The sequence below is a fragment of the Callospermophilus lateralis genome, chromosome 3 (genome assembly GCF_048772815.1).
Source record: "Callospermophilus lateralis isolate mCalLat2 chromosome 3, mCalLat2.hap1, whole genome shotgun sequence".
NCBI classification, from domain to species: Eukaryota; Metazoa; Chordata; class Mammalia; order Rodentia; family Sciuridae; genus Callospermophilus; species Callospermophilus lateralis.
The window spans coordinates 33,702,543-33,706,340 of record NC_135307.1 but is presented as its reverse complement, the minus strand read 5'-3'; the positions used below and the strand labels follow the sequence as shown (position 1 = coordinate 33,706,340).

The 3,798-nt window shown below is 42.5% G+C and overlaps 1 pseudogene; it reads left to right on the top strand.

Annotated features, from left to right (window-relative positions):
- The first annotated feature begins 888 nt into the window (after positions 1–888).
- On the top strand, positions 889–1,852 carry LOC143393723 (mitochondrial nicotinamide adenine dinucleotide transporter SLC25A51-like; annotated as a pseudogene).
- Positions 1,853–3,798: the final 1,946 nt, after the last annotated feature.

The window sequence follows — 3,798 nt, the reverse complement described above, 5'->3', positions numbered from 1 at the left end:
ACTCGACCACTGAGCCACATCCCCAGCCCTACTTTATTTATTTAGACACAGGGTCTCACTGAGTCGCTTAGCACCTCATTTTTGCCCATGCTGGCTTTGAACTCGAAATCCACCTGCCTCAGCCTCCTCAGCCGCTGGGATTACAGGTGTCACCATTACACCCGGTTTAATAGAATGGTCTTTTTTGCTTTTTTGTTGTTGTGGTTATTGTTTTGACTTATCATACATGAAGTGTAGCCTCCAATTATTGGATTCTGGCTTTTTTTGGGTGGGGGGGTTACTGGGGATTGAGCTCAGGAGCACTCAACCACTCATCCCCAGCCCTTTTTTGCATTTTATTTAGAGACAGGGTCTCAGTGAATTTCTTATCACTTTTGCTGAGGCTGGCTTCGAACTTATGATCCTCCTGCTTCAACCTTCCAAGTAGCTGGGATTATAGGTGTGCCCCACCAGCCCGGCATAACTTCCAATTGTGGTTGTACATGATGTGGAGTTACACTGGTTGTGTATTCATATATGAACATAGGGATTTTATGTCCAATTCATTCCACTGTCTTTCCCATTCCCATGCCTGACCCCCACATTCCCCCAACTCTCCCCTGTCCAATATAGTTTACCTCCAACCCCACCCTACCCACCCACTCCCATCCCTGTCTGTTGTTAGTGTAAAAGAACTTTTGGAGATTGGTCAAGGTCTGCGGCTGCGCGGGGGCTGGCTGGTGGGTTCGCTTGCTGCGGTCCTGTGGGCCGGTGGCTCGGGCCTGGGGCCCGGCAGCCCGCAGTCATGAGAATCCAGTTATCAAAATTTGACTCCAGAAGAAAGAACCTGATAAACCAGTAGGAACAAATTGGGAAAGTTCCCAAAAAGCTAGCATCCCTCATACCAGGAGGCTCATCTGGTGTCACAGGTTAAAAAAAAAAATCCTTCATGAAGAAGAGAGACCTTAAGCAACATGATGGATTCAGAAGCTCATGAAAAGAGACCACCAATCCTTACATCTTTAAAACAAGACATCTCACCTCACATTACAAATTTGATGAGATGAAGCATTACTTGTGTGGCTGCTGCGCAGCTTTGGACAATGTAGCCATCATGTTTCCCATTCGGAAGATCCTTCTAACGGCAGCAGCTCTACGGAATCAAAACCCCCGGGAGGCAGTGCTTCAGTTGAGGAGGGATGGATTTAGAAACTTGTATCCTGGAATCCTTCCGCCATTAATGCAGAAAACAACCACCCTGGCACTTATGTTTGGTCTGTACTAGGATTTGTCTTCCCTTCTCCAAAAGCACGTCAGTGCCCCAGAGTTTGCAACCCGTGGCGTGGCGGCAGTACTTGCAGGGACAACAGAAGCCATTTTCACTCCATTGGAAAGAGTTCAGACATTGCTTCAAGACCACAAGCATCATGACAAGTTCACAAACACTTATCAGGCTTTCAGGGCACTGAAGTGCCATGGAATTGGAGAGTATTATCGAGGTTTGGTGCCTATTCTATTCCCTAATGGATCCAGCAATGTCCTTTTCTTTGGTCTTTGAGGTCCCATTTAAGGAGCATCTGCCTACTGCAATGACTCACAATGCTCATTTGGTCAATGACTTTATCTGTGGAGATCTACTGGGTGCCATGTTGGGATTCTTGGTTTTTTTCCAGTTAATGTTGTAAAAACTCGCATACAGTCTCAAACTGGTGGAGAATTTCAGTCTTTCCCCAAGGTTTTCAAAATAATCTAACTCGAATGGGACAGAAAATTGACAAATCTTTTCAGAGGTACCCATTTGAATTACCATCGGTCTCTCATCTCTTGGGGGATAATCGATGCTACTTATGAGTTCTTGTTAAAGGTTATATGAGAAAAGTCGTTGGTGAAGTGCCATGTATTAACTAAATAGTTTGGTCTTATTCCTAATTGGCTCAAATAAAAGTTGATGTCACTAAGTCCAGGCTGAATGAATTATGAGCAAAGTTAATTTCCTTAAGCCTCAACAACAAAAATAAACAATAAAAAAGTTTCAATAGGAAAAAAAAAAAAAAAAAAAGAACTTTTGGCCTTTAGTTTTTTGGAATTGGCTTAAAGTAGCTTCTTCTGAATAACATACTTATTTCTCCCAGGTCCCTGCCACCCCTTTATCTTCCCTTTCATTCAGACTGCCATCCAACTTTTGGGAAATGTATGAGTACACACACACTGGTAACATTTTTCCCCTGCCAAAAGATGGGAATAGAATCATTGAACCAGATAGGAAAAAGAAAGGACTAAACCTCACAGACAGAATTCAATCATTAAATCCCTCCCTATTGTGCCTTATTTCTATTCCCAAATCCACTGATACCCCTCTTCTCACCTGTGCCTACTCCCCATGCCCCAGCAACCCCATACTTAATTGCTATCCATTTACTCCTTTCCTTCTACTTCAGATAGAACCTTCTACCACCACTGGTCACTGCCTCCAGAATTTGTGTCATTTGCTACTTTCCTGGATTGCCTGTTGGGATTCCCTAAAAAATGTCAAATTCTTTTTTTTTTTTTTTTTTTTTTTTTTTTTTGGTACCAGGGATTGAATTCAGGGGTACTGGACCATTGAGCCACCTCCACAGCCCTATTTTATATTTATTAGAGACAGGGTCTCACTGAGTTGTTTAATGCCTCGTAGTTGCTGAGGCTGGCTTTGAACTCATAATCCTCCTGCCTCAGCCTCTGGAGCCACTGGGATTACAGACACATGCCACCATGCCCAGCTAAGAATGTGACACTTTTGCCTGATGTGGTGGCACACGCCTATAACCCCAGAAGCTTGGGAGGCTGAGACAGGAGAATTGTTAAGCAACTCAGTGAGACCCTGTCTCTAAAGAAAATACAAAATACGGCTGTAGATGTAGCTCAGTGTTCGAGTGCTCCTGAGTTCAATCCCTGGTATCCCCCACCCCTCTAAAAAATGTGTCACATTCCTGTTTACAGAGAGGGCACAACCTTGTTTCTCACATGATGATATAGGGAAGTACCAAATGTCTATGAAGGGATAGGTATAATTTATTTTTATTGTTTACTGTTAGGGGGATATGTATAATTTGGAAAGGGCTAGTGATCATGGAAAGCCACACACAAATATTGACTTTCATTTATTGAATGCTTATTACTTGCTCTACATCCAGCATTTTATCTCATTTATTATTATTATTTTTTTTTTTTGTGTGTGTGTGTGTGTGTGTGTGTTTATGCCAGAGATTGAACTCAGGGTCGTACACATACAAAGCACATGTTGCACTTCTAGCCCTTTTTCTACACTTGATATTAGCCAAAAGTGATCCAGCTCCTTTTCTAGTTTTTTTTTGTTTGTTTGTTTGTTTTTTAAATATATTTTATTTTTTAGTTCTCGGCGAACACAACATCTTTGTTTGTATATGGTGCTGAGGATCGAACCCGGGCCACACGCACACCAGGCGAGTGCGCTACCGCTTGAGCCACATCCCCAGCCCTTTTTCTAGTTCTTTTTGTTGTGGTTTACCCAGGAACCCAGGGGCACTTAACTACTGAATCATATGCCCCAACACTTTTGATATTTTATTTTGAGAAAGGATCTCCCTAAGTTGCTTTGGGTCTTGCTAAATTGATGAGGCTAGCTTTGAACTTGTGATCCACCTGCCTCAGCCTCCAGAGTTGCTGGGATTACAGGTGTGTGCCACCATGCGTGGCTTTTTTTTTTTTTTTTTTTTTGTACTGAAGATTTAACCCAGGGACATTTTACCACTGAGCTACATCCCCAGGTCTTTTTAATTTTTATTTTAATTTTTTTATTTT